The 13,388-nt window shown below is 34.3% G+C and overlaps 1 non-coding gene across 1 annotated transcript; it reads right to left on the bottom strand.

Annotated features, from left to right (window-relative positions):
- Positions 1–307: 307 nt before the first annotated feature.
- Trnad-guc (transfer RNA aspartic acid (anticodon GUC)) lies at positions 308–379 on the bottom strand. The gene has a single exon. It is a non-coding gene; the product is annotated as a tRNA-Asp (tRNA).
- Positions 380–13,388: the final 13,009 nt, after the last annotated feature.

Genomic DNA, 13,388 nt, shown 5'->3' with positions numbered 1-13,388 from the left:
CAAGAGCAGGTATGTGCGACCCAGTCGTGCATTTTATTTACATTGCTGGCGAAATTCCTGTAGTAAATTTAATTTAGATTTTCCCTATTTTTGTCATAGATAAGATAAGAGCTACTTTTACAATAAGAGCAAGTACGTGCAACCCAGGATAAGTATTCTAGACCACACTTTAACAATAATAATGATATTATTTAAGTGACTTGGAACATTCTTCATATATGTTGAAATAATAACTAGAATTAAAATAAATAAACACGAATAGTTTTCATTATCTTCTAGCAATAAAAAAAAAATATCATCTCTTTATCTCCCCGACGGGGAATTGAACCCCGGTCTCCCGCGTGACAGGCGGGGATACTGACCACTATACTATCGAGGATCTTGAAATTACTAATTTGCGAATACTCGTAAGAAGAAGGTACTATTTCAGAGAGAGAATCAGCAAAATTAAAAACAAATATAAATCAAAGTGGAATGTAGTGAAGCAGAATTAATTAGTATAGGTACATCGAAGACCATGGATTTCTTCTAATCGTGAAAATAGCTTCGACTAATAAATGATGAATAACATGATTAAGTATCTCGGATAAAAAAAAATATTCTTTTATTTAATCAAAGAAAGTATCCAATCAGTATCTAGTTTTTCTCTTAATGCGTGTATTAAATTAATGATTCTATTATTATAGGTTCTGTTAGTTCTTATCAAAACAGGTAGGTTACTGAGACGTTATATTTTATTTTCAGAGAAGTTGACTAGTAAAAGCAGCGACCAAAAAAGGGGTTTTGATGTCTATACCTACATGTTTATTTATGGAAATGTAATGGTAAAAAGGAAACTACGTAGGTATTCGTAAAAAAAAAATTAAGCTCAATTGAATATAACAACTATGATATCTTTAAAAATCCAAACATTCATTTGTCAACAAATCTACTTAAATCGGCATCTGGATCTGGCACACCAGCTGTTCAAGTAATCAAACGTTAAATGCAAAACATTTTTAGAGTTCAGAATTATTTTGTTTATTCACCTAGAAATTTCTCTTCGTACTTGGCCTATCCCGATTTCTGATCATGAACTTTCCTTGCAGCAATCAGACTGCAATCAAGCAGGCTATTTCATTCCTTTGTCAAATCCAAATGCAACCCACACACAACCAAAATCAAGTACTCCAATGCAACTCCCACACAAAAAGCTCCTTCTGAGCCTTTATCACAATTCCAATATTGTATGGATGGGCCATGTTCATGTACAGGCGTAGATAGGAAAACTAGAAAGAAAAAAAAAAGAAATCGACAAAAAAACATAGAAAGAGAAACATCATCAGTCACCACTTCTCGATTTGTATTGGGCTTTTGGCCTTTGGTTTTACGTGTGGGGGGATGAAGGGGTCAAATGTTTTCTCCTCACTCATTTCACGCAATATTTTTCAATTTCCATTGCGCATGGATGTTGGATGCATGATGACATTCGAGTGTATTGGTTCTCTATAACAAATAATAATAATTTTGTAAACATAACTTAATTGTGTTAGTATGTGCAAATGCAATGCACGCAAAAGTTGTTGCACCCGGGCGCCATGTTTGTTTTCCATTGTCGATTGGCGCCCATTTTCTATTTGCTTTTTTTTTCTTATTTTTTTTTGTGTTGGGGATAAATGCGCTTTTAAGTAGGAAACTAGAAAGAAAGGTCAGGTAGATGAACAAGTGGGGAAGAAAAATAAGTAAACGCTCTGCACGAATCTAGAAAGGGAAACCGAAAGCAATACCGATAAAAAACAAGAAAGGGAAAGACACAACAAAATGTATGTAGGTGTAGGTAGATAGAAAGATAGACGAATGAACTTCTTAACTAGGTGAAAAACTATCGCCGTATTGTCTGGGTTGAATGCATATCTTGAAAGATGAAGACTTTCTCCTTCCGCTTCTTCCTTGCTAGATAGTGACTCGCTATATGTTCTGTGCATGCATTCGATGGGGTTGTTGTAACGAAAGCATAATGTTTTTTTTTTTTTGTTCTCTTTTATTTTGTTCTATCAATGATAAAGAACACACAAGTAAGAAATGAAGGTTAGAAAAGAAGATTTTCAATTTAATTGTATCCTCCTTATATAGATGAAGAAAATGCGTAAGTAGAATTTAATAAAACGATACGGTAGCCTAGAAACGTGCTCGATACCATATAGGTACTTTTTTTATTGTTGTACCTATAAATTCTAATTTGGTCCTGAATTTTTTTTTTTTCTTCAGTTTTTAATTTTGATATTGAGACCCACTTATGATTTATTTTCGATAAAAAATAGTTTATTTATAGATAGTAGATTAGAATGCTTAATGAATAAGATTTTGATAAAATCAACTTTTTATTAATTTCCAAACGATTTCCATGCAAGACATAAAAAGATTTTTTAAGTAACAAGCAGGATAGTTAAACGAGGTATTAAGGATTAAATGCTGCTTGTTAAAAAGCGCTCTTTCTCTTTAAGGGCCAGTTGTACAAATATTTAATCCGTGGATCAGCAACTTTTATCTTTTGAAATCGGTATAAAGGCTGAAGCTTAGCACTGGTTCAAGTTCATATAATGAAGAAATAGCCACATTCATGCTTGAACCGAAGTTGACCCGCAGCTAATCCGCCGAAATCGGTGGGTGAAATTTCTGAATCAAGGCGATCCACGTTTGTACAACTGGCACTAAGAGTCCAACAACCTAGAAATGACTAATTAAGAACAGAATAGATCAAAGTTTAGTTGAGATATCATTTTTTGAACATTTGTATCATCACATCAATGATTGAAAGAATTTTAGTGGCAGTAATTGTTCATATCACAAGACCTCCGCGCTCCGCCCTTGCTCTGGGTAACCAAGTCGTCCGTTTTTTAATCCTTCTCGCCAAAACCTCACAGAATGGGACCCCACCCCAATTTGCTATCAATTTATTAAAGAACGCGGTCTACATTTTTTGACCCTTTTCGATTTGACCCCCCAATTTGTTAAAATTACTCTAACCAACGAAGAAGCCAGTTATTTTCGTGCAATTAATTTTATCTTCAACAATTTAATCCTTTTTTATCTGACTTGATCAAAAATCAAAAAGTTCTATGCATGACACTTCAATTATTTTAACTATAGAAATTGAAAAGAAAATGTATAAACAAATTTACAAAAAAAAAAAAATACACCGAATCATGGTCCACTTTGTATAATTTTAGGGTTAAAAAACTTGTTTAAAAATAGGATGTTAGGTGCGACAGTACTCGTTCTTTCGTAATTCAAGTCTTTAAGGCCGTTTTAGAGAAAAAAAAACAACTTTTTTCATTTTTCATCATATATGGCAAGTAGGTACAGTTGATTTTGATGAAAAAAAAATTAGATTTTCCCTCTGGGAAATCACCCAAAACCCGAAAATATCAAATTGGAAGCAAATCGCTTCAATAGTTTAGGCTGTATCTTGAGCTTGGTGAAGCCAGAACTGCGACCACAAAATTTTTGAAACAACTTGTCTTTCTCGTTTTTCCACTTTTTGTCCATGTTTGTCCACCCAAAATTTTACTTTGTCCACCTTTTAAAAAAATTTTAGAGTAAATTCTTTTTTTTTTTTTTAGGAAGTCTAAACCGCTCAAATTTTGAGATAGAAGTTTAAAACCAACTGCAATCGTTTGTCCACCTCGAGTTCTTTGCGTATACCAAAAATCATAGTCCACATAGTCAAAAAACAATTTTTTTTTTATAGCAACTCTCATACAAAATATCATTTTTTCTAAAATCCCCAATAATAATTTTTTTTCAGAAAATCTAACGGCAATCGTTTGTTTACCTCGAGAAAAACAGAAATTTTTTACTAAAAAATTCAAAGTCCCCTAAAATCGCCAAAAATTACTTTTTTTCAAAAAAGTAATTGGTGTCGTTTGTCCACCTCGAGTTCTTTAAGTATACCAAAATTCGTACCCTACGTTAAGAAGGGGTATGGTTTGTTTCGCTTTTCTTATCTCGGTTATTGGTTATTTCGTCTCAGTTGATTCTCTTTTTTATTATTTCGTATTTTAGTTGTTTAGTTTTTTTATTTATTTCGTTTTTCTTTATTTCGACAAACTTATACTTGCTTTCTTATAACTTCGGTTTTGGTTTTTTTTGTTATGATTACAACGTTTTTCTATTATTTGGCTTCGATTTCAATTATATCGCCATCATTTGGTTCGCCGATTTTTTTTTGGATGTCAATAGCCTAAGGGCGTTAAAATTCGAAATACGAAGTAAACGTTAAACCAAATAACGGATAGTGAACTAATGGCGTTTTTAATTGGCAATCCGGAATTGTTCTTCGTTTCGGAATCCCAATTGAACAGTTTTTTTTATTCCGAAGAATCTGAAGTTTGGTGTGAATGTATTGTTTGAGTTTAACATGTTTTACATATATGTGTATTCGCGCCAAATTTCATTTGTATTTGTGCTGCAAACATTTTGTACTGCTGACATTTAAATCTATGAATGTGTGAGTGATTCTGCTTCTGATTCTGTTTTTAAAACCAGAAGAGAAATTCTCTTTTTTTCAGAATCAGAACTGTCATGTCGAATTCCTTTCAATTTTTTGAATCGCCTCAAAAAAATCGATTTTTTTGTGTTAAAAAGGAACATAAAAACAGACCGAATTATTTTTGCGATTGTACATATGTGTTTCATTTGACAACAATTTTTACACGAACGTCAAGCTGAAACCAAAACAATTTCTGCAAAATAAAACCAGAGATTCCTTTGATCAATAATTTTGTTTATTTTCTTCGGTAATATAAATTTATTTTAATCAGAATCAAAGGGAAATTGCAGTTATTATTATGATCTGAGTGAAGATGAAGTAGAAGGTTATTATTTTGGCCGTATGCTGTGGTTTTACAGAGATGACAATTACGAGAAGAAAAGTCACAGTAATTTGACTTTTTCACAAGAACTATGCCAGGAAAAAATATATTTTGATCACAAATTATAAAATAAAAATACGATATTCATTTAAAATGTACTCTTTATTTAAAGTTGATGTTCTCAAATAAACAAACAACACGAAGAAAACTGTCAGCTTGACGTTTGAGAAATGTCAAATGTTCCAAGTGTGTGTGCGAATCCGTGTAAATCTCTCAAAAAAAGAGGGATTAAAAAAAATTCGAATTCTGCTTCGTTTGAGGCGAATTTTTTTTCTATGGAACATGATTTTCAGAAAAAATTCGCTTCGAGATCTCCGAAAATTCGATTTTTCAATTGAAAGGAATTTGAAATCAGTTTTGCCCAATTGAACGCATTCAGATTGCTTTTTTTGCTTCCAGATTGCCAATTAAAAACGCCATAATATTCAAAAAACAAATTTTGTACTGAAAAACTACAGAAATTTGAATTTTTGAAAAAAAAAAAATATTTTTGGGGATTTTAGGGGAGTTTCAATTTTCAGTGCAAAATTTGTTTCATTGAATATATCCTAAATGGCGGTTGGAAAAACGATAATATTTGGTATATTATACATACATTTATATATGTAGCTCGAGGTGGACAAACGATTGCAGGTAGCCTTAAACGTTTATCGCAAAATTTGAGCGGGTAAGACGATTTTTCATTTTTCAGACTTCCTATAAAAAAATAGCTCTGACATTTTTTGAAGGGTGGACAAAAGGTGGACAAACGAATAGACAAGTTTGGTTCAAAAATTTTGAGGTCGCAGTTCTAGCTTCTCGGAGCTTCTACCATGTAATGAAAACAGACAGACTGCCAAAATTGCGAGATGCACTTTTTTGGCATTTGGTAAAATTATGTTTTTTTTTTCATTTCGTGAACATTTTTCATTTAAGGAGATGTAAACTTTTCGAAATTACATATTCAATTGTTTACCTTTCAAAGCGGGTTTCATATATGCAATAAGTAACTTCATATAACATAACATTCTGACTTAAACTCTTCTGCTCATTCGAATGCGTTTTTGATAACAAAATTGTTTATATACAACACAAGAAGAATGAAATGTATCTTACATGCTAATTCAGAGATATATGTACATACATATACGTTTTACCACTTCTTATTTAATTCTTCTGTTGATGCATAACATACCGATTTGGAACTTGTTGAACTCATACACCAATTTTATCGATACAGCAACAAATAAACGATATGAATGTATGCACCCACTTACATACCCAAGACACACATTTTTTTTTTTTTGTTATTATACAAGGGTAATATTTAAATGCAAAAATGCACGAAACGAACGACCCATTTAGAGGGCATTGATACCTTGAAAATGAAAAAGTACCTACATCAGACAACAACACAGAACCATAAAACCAAGTAGGTACCTACATCATGGTGAGAAATTTCTGGTACATAGGTCAACCAAGAACTTAAAAATTTGGAATCTTTTTTTTTAGGATAGTAATGGCTTTAAGAAGTGCTAGATGACATTTAAAACCATTTTTGTGTAATCGGTTTTTTGGTAAAACTATGCGAAAACACGAAAATGGAGGAGATGTTTTTTAAACAATCCGGGTGCTGATCTTAACTCAATGGTTTAGGGTAAGAAAACGAAAATAATACACATGTATTCCGAACTATCGTAACCCTAATCAACTATAAAAAAATTAATAGAAAAATCATTTTTTAAACAAAAAAAAGCATGATTTTTTGATAAAATTAGACCCAATTTATTCACATACTCCATTGAATTTAAAAGGAAAATTAATAATAAGATAATAATAACAAATTGTACGCGATTCGGCAGTTTTCTAATTTTTAATGAGAATTTTAAATAATAATGGAAAGCGAAAATTGAGGCTTTGAGGCTTATTAAATAAAATTTTAAATCAGAAAATTTAAAGAAAAAATAGGTAAATTTTAAGATCAGATTCTCTCTATTTAAAACAAAATTCGGGTGTCATCTCTTAAATAGAACAAGTAGTCGACAAGTCTGTTTAAAGGGTTAAATCGATATTGACTTGTAATTTTGGGAAAAAAATCGATTTCTTTTAAATTTAAAAAAATGTATTCAAGAATATTGTCCGAAAATCCGAAAATTTCAAATTGATCCGGCAAAAAGTTTCGGAGAAATTAGCGTATACAGGGTGTCCTAAAAGTTAACGTCGAAACGAAAACGGTAGATAGGGTAGGTGGTGACAGTTATTAGAAAAATAATAAAAAAATCGCAGCCATATATTTTGGGAGTTATGGGCATTTGAAAAAAAGTCGAAAAAATGGTCACCCTGTGACGGTTTTTCATGTGCCGTGACTACAAATCTTAATTTTTCTTATTTTTTTCTTTTGTTACGGAACCTTGAATAACCTTGCTATCAAATGCATTCAAAAATTTTAACTCAGCTGCATCAGTTTTAAAGAAAATATTACTTTTTTACCCAACTTAGTACTAAAAAATTTTACATGACTCTAATTCAATGAGCCGTAGTGTAAAAAAAATGCACTACGATGTTTCGGCAAGTTGCCTTAAAAGTTGGTGTGTTCAATTCTCTTTTTAAAATGGTACAACATTGTTGGGAATATTCCATAAATAACCGAGATAAATTTTTTTTTCTTAAGAAATCCGACTTTTTTATGAGGTAATTTTTCCATATTATTCAAGTTTCAGAACCTTTCAGAATACAAAAACTTAAATAATATGGAAAAATTACCTAAAAAAAAGTCGGATTTCTTAAGAAAAAAAATTTTATCTCGGTTATTTATGAAATATTTCCAACAATGTTATACCATTTTGAAAAGAGAATTGAACACACCAACTTTTAAGGCAACTTGCCGAAACATCGTAGTGCATTTTTTTTACACTACGGCTCATTGAATTAGAGTCATGTAAAATTTTTTAGTACTAAGTTGGGTAAAAAAGTAATATTTTCTTTAAAACTGATGCAGCTGAGTTAAAATTTTTGAATGCATTTGATAGCAAGGTTATTCAAGGTTCCGTAACAAAAGAAAAAAATGAGAAAAATTAAGATTTGTAGTCACGGCACATGAAAAACCGTCACAGGGTGACCATTTTTTCGACTTTTTTTCAAATGCCCATATCTCCCAAAATATATGGCTGCGATTTTTTTTTATTATTTTTCTAATAACTGTCACCACCTACCCTATCTACCGTTTTCGTTTTGACGTTAACTTTTGGGACACCCTGTATATGTAATTTTGTTTTTAGTTTAAATCTTAGAGGATATAATATATGGAGTGCTTGTGCTGTCAGTTCCGTGAAGCTTTTATAGAGGGCTCTAGTTTCTTTAAGTTTTAAGTTTTTCGATGAGTGCATGCCTCCATTTTGTTTTCATTTGATGGCTGTCATCAACAAGCGTGTTTATTTACAGCTGCGGAACCGGACTCGCACTGAAAAACGAAGGCAGCGACCCCTATCCATGCATATGGCGTTACAATGTATTAGGTATAGGAACAAGCACTCCATATATTATATCCTCTAAGGTTTAAATGGTTTTCAAAACATTAAACGAAACTGTATATTCAAAGTTTTTTTTTTGAAAAATCATTTCTTCAAAAACCTATTACTAGATTTACTTTGAAATGTGAAAAATAATTTCTTCAAAAAAATATAATTTTTTTTAATGGTGCCAACCTGCCTGATATTCAAAGTGAAATTCTGCCACGATACCAATCATAAAACTTCAACAATACATTTTTCGGACCTATTTTTGTTTTTGAAAAATACATGATTTTAATACATATTTAAATTTTAGTGTGTTGCTAATATTTTGTATATCGTTAGCAGTGTTGCCGAATGAAAAAATAAAAAATCATGATTTTTAATCATGATTTGAGAAAAAAATCATGATTTGGGAAAAATAAAACAACAACAACGTGTTTTGGATTTAATAAAATTTTACAAATATTTTTTCAGTTTGTACTTTTCAGTTTTTATGTTAATGTAAATGTACTATGTACTGAACAATATAATAGGCCATATTTATAGTCATTAAGTCATATTTTTAAAGCTATTCTAACTTAGTCTGGAGTATAAAGTTACTAGCCAGCAGCTCTTTTCCAAAGAAAAATGATATATGTAGAAGTGGGTCTAAATTGTCTATGAATAAGATAAACCTCAGTCTATCTTAGAAGCAAGAAAATAACAGCTTATGAAAGAACTATGAATATGGCCCAATACATTTTATAATTTTTTCCACTTTAAAGTCAAAGCAATTGTGATTTTTGACAATTTCGTTCGTGTGTAAAAGACCAATTGGTGATTCAGTATCAAGTCGATTTCTAATTTTCAAAAGGCTCTAAGGATCAAATTAATTTTAGAAGGTTAAATGGCTCTAAGTCAACGCAATTTTTTGTAAACTTTCATTTTCTGGTGATATTAAAAAAGACTTTATTCATGATGTTTCTGCATCATTACTTTTTCGAAATAATAATAATCGGATTTCCAAACAAAAATGTGTACCCGGCGCGGCGGCGCGCGCCAAACACAGCTGAAAGTGGTATAAATCACATTTTGTATTCTTTTCAAAAATATCCAGCCCTATCGTGAGTTTCACGGAACAAAATTACACCCGGAAAAGTGTAATTTCACTTCACTCATTAGTGAAGTTCCGGGCGAAAAGGTGTTCACGTTCGGATATCTTTCGGTATTTTCAACTTTTTTCAGGTAATATGTTAGGTAGTCGACAGTTCTTTTCTCATTTAAATTTTGGAGCCGAACAAGCAACTAGTTTAGCGGAAAATTTTAATTCCCTTCTGGTGCAACTCACGATAGCTTTTAAGATTCCGGGCGAACAAAAATATTCCGGGTGGAAAAAATTCCACGTTAAACTCACGATAGGGCTGATCAATTTATTTGATCAAAAACAACAATTTAATGGATTTTTATGTTCCAATAATAATCTTGAGTAACTGCAATGTTTTATTTGGAAAAGATGTAACTTTTAATTGTGGTCAACTTAATGGTTTTTTTTACATGGACTTATACTACTTAGAAACATTTCTGTATCATTGAGTACCACTTAGGTTAGGTTAGGTTAGGTTGAACGGGGTGATAATCCGACAAGTCGAGTTATCCCACTCGGATCTCGATGGATCCATTGTGATCCCCAGGGTTAGGGTGGGCAGGAGTGAGGATGGGTAAGGGAAGGGTTTAGGGAATTACGGGTTGGAGTTAGTGTTGTGGGCCTCCCTGAACCATCCTGAAATTTGGATAAATTTCATTATGTTTTTCAGTGGCAAGGACGAGACGTCATCTAACTCATCGAAGAAGTAATCTCCGAGAGTTGTTTTCCTACTTTTTGCTAAGCTGGGGCATTCACAAAGGAAGTGGTATGAGCCCTCCTCCGCCTCTTCGTCTTGACACCCTCTACATAAGTCTGATGAGACAATACCCATCCTACTCATGTGGGTTCCCATTGAGTTGTGACCCGTAAGGATACCAATCAATAGGGACAACTGAGGCCTGCTTAGCTTAAGTATGGTTTCAGTTTTGTTCTTAGAAATGGTCGGCCACAGATTTCTTGAAACACGACAGGTTTCAAGAGCTGACCATCTATCGTTTGCAGAGTTCAGGAAGCTTTGCTTTATTCTGCCTTTTTCGTGTTCCATTGGCATAAGCACCCATGAAGCTGTTTGGCACGGATCAAGTGTTGATCCTGTTTTGGCCAATTCATCTGCCCTTTCATTCCCCTGTATATCACGATGTCCTGGGACCCATCGAAGGGTAACTATGTTCGTTGTGTTTAGGGACCTTAGTGCCTTACGACACTGGTCAACTAGTTTGGACTTCGTGACAATAGAGGAAATGGCTTTAATTGCTGCCTGGCTGTCTATAAAGATATCAATATTTTTGTTCATTAAATTGAGTGCGGAGAGTATGTTTGCTGCTTCGCAAACTGCAAAAACTTCCGCTTGAAAAACACTACAGAAGTCAGGGAGTTTCAGTGATTTGTTTATGGGAGGGTTATCTGAAAAGATGCCTGACCCTACGCCTAGGTCTGATTTAGACCCGTCAGTGAAAACCGAGACATTATCTGTAACAATGACCCTGTTTGACTCCCAGAGTTCCCTTGTAGGGAAGTCTGTAAGCGCTACTGGGTTAAAATCATTGAATGGAAGATTATAGTCAGTTTGAATGTTACTTGCAACATAGTTCAATATTGTTTTATGACCCAAGAGGCCCCCTTTCCAGTTCTTGCCCTCCTTCAAACGAAGGGCACTTATGGCCGCCGATTCTTTTGTAAAAAGGTCGATCGGGGCAAGTGAAAGGAATGTTTCTAGGGCTGATGTGGGTGTAGTTCTCATGGCACTAGTGGTACCTATACACGCGAGTCTTTGAATTTTGGTCATAATTTTAAGGTTGACTGTTTTATCTAGGGCTGGCCACCAGACCAGGCATGCATACGTCAGAATAGGCCTTATAATGGCTGTATACATCCAATGAATCGTTTTGGGATTGGGCCCCCATTTTTTACCAAAAATTCTACTACAGGTGTAAAAGGCAATAGAAGCTTTCTTTTCACGTTCCTTTATATTTTCTTTCCAATTAAGTTTTCTATCAATTATCAACCCAAGATATTTGGCTTTACCAGTGATGGTAAGAGGAGTCCCATTTATTGTGGGAGGGTTAATATTTGGGATATTTCTTTTCCTAGTAAATAATACTAGTTCTGTTTTAAGTGGGTTTACATTGAGACCGCAGCCTGAGGCCCAGTTGTTGAGCTTGTTAAGGGCTGTTTGAAGAAGATCTCGCAGGGTCGGAACAAATTTGCCCGAGGCCATGATAATAATGTCGTCGGCATAAGCCACAACTTTAACACCGTTTTGGCTAAGCTTGGTTAAGATCTGGTTAACAACTAAGAGCCAGAGTAGGGGTGATAGGACTCCTCCTTGTGGAGTTCCCCTACAAGTTCTTACCTTCAGCTTGCTGCTACCCATTTCTGCATTTACAAGTCTAGTTTGAAGCATCGAATCAATCCAGTTTGACAGATTTGAATCGACACCGCTGGTGTCTAGGGCTTGCCGTATGGCTGCATTTTCAACATTGTTGAAGGCCCCTTCAATGTCTAGGAATGCTCCCAGAGTGAATTCTTTATGGTGGATTGAGTGTTCAATCGTACCCACAACTTCATGTAATGCCGTCTCAACAGATTTGCCCTTCATATATGCATGTTGGGCCTGTGAGAGAACATTGTCGTCGATTTTAAACCGAATGTGAGTTTCAATTAGTCTTTCTAAGGTCTTTAAAAGAAAGGAAGATAGGCTAATCGGCCTGAAGTCTTTAGGTTCCGTGTGGGAAGGCTTACCAGCTTTGGGAATGAAGATTACTTTAACTTCTCTCCAACTAGAGGGAACATAAGTTGTGTTTAAACAACCTCTAAAAATGTCCGTAAGGATTGGGACTAACAAGTCTTTAGAGCTTTGTAACATGATTGGAATTATTCCATCAGGCCCTGGAGACTTGAAAGCTGAGAAAGAATCAATGGCCCATGCCACTTTTCTATTGTCTACTATTTGGGTACCTATATTGTTGTTTATTATATTGGGACCATTTTCATCAAGAGTTGTGACCTTGTCACAGCCTGGGAAATGAGTGCGCATAAGTAATTCGATAGTTTCAGAGCTAGATTCTGTCCAGGTTTCATCTGGGCATTTTAGGAAGCCCGGAGGGGAATAGACCTTTGACATAACTTTTCTGAGCCTAGCTGCATCGTTTGTGGACTCGATGTCGGTGCAGAATTGCCGCCAGGCTGCTCTTTTGGCATAGGTAGTTCGGTTTTTATATGCGTTTTTGCTGATTTTGAAGAGATCCCAATCAGCTGGATTGTTACTGTATTTAGCTCTATTGTAAAGCCTCCTAGAATGTAGCCTCAAAATGGAAAGCTCGTTTGACCACCATACGGGGTTGAGCTTTCTTTTAGCTTTGGGCAAGGGGCAAGAGCTTTCGTACGCTTTAATTATATCTGATGTAAATTCAATTACAAGTTTTTCTATAGCTGAGCTGTCTAATAGAGGTTGACTAACATATTGGCCCAACGATGAGGCCTTAATTTTACTATTATAGGCTTCCCAGTTAGTTTTCCTAGGATTTCTAAGGGGTTTGGGGCTTACAGCATCATGCCTTATTTGGAATGTTAACATTCTATGGTCTGAGAATGTAACATTACTTGACACAATCCAGTTACTTATCTCAATAGAGTTAGAGTTCGTGGAAAGTGTCACGTCTAGTACTTCTTTTCTGATTTTTGTAATGAAGGTTGGTTCATTACCTCTGTTGTGTATCACCATATTGTTTTTAATAATAAATTCAAAAAGTGACTCACCTCTTGTGTTTGTATCTGTGCTGCCCCATTGCAGATGGTGGGCATTTGCATCACAGCCTGCCAGAAGATCCCAACCTTTCTTACCAACTTCTGCTACCAACT

The sequence above is a fragment of the Episyrphus balteatus genome, chromosome 4, assembly GCF_945859705.1.
Source record: "Episyrphus balteatus chromosome 4, idEpiBalt1.1, whole genome shotgun sequence".
In the NCBI taxonomy this organism is placed as follows: domain Eukaryota; kingdom Metazoa; phylum Arthropoda; class Insecta; order Diptera; family Syrphidae; genus Episyrphus; species Episyrphus balteatus.
This window is presented reverse-complemented; position numbering and strand designations above follow the sequence as displayed.